Below are 226 nucleotides of genomic sequence, written 5' to 3'. Positions count from 1 at the left end.
CCGAAGTCACCCGCTGACTCCGACTTCCTCATCAATATCCAACAACACGCTGACGGCAGCGACGGCCGTTAGCGACCAACGCCGCACCTCATGCAGACTGCGGAGGCCATCGCACGCGCCGTCCGACAGCTCAGCTGAGAGGACCCAGACTGGCGAGGCCGGTGCTGCGTGATGGCGTGGAGAGCGATTACCGTGCCTGCCGCAAGGAGAGCACGAGGGGAAGGCT

The sequence above is a fragment of the Eurypyga helias genome, unplaced genomic scaffold (genome assembly GCF_000690775.1).
Source record: "Eurypyga helias isolate BGI_N326 unplaced genomic scaffold, ASM69077v1 scaffold32800, whole genome shotgun sequence".
Taxonomy (NCBI): domain Eukaryota; kingdom Metazoa; phylum Chordata; class Aves; order Eurypygiformes; family Eurypygidae; genus Eurypyga; species Eurypyga helias.
Note: the sequence above shows the minus strand (reverse complement) of the source record.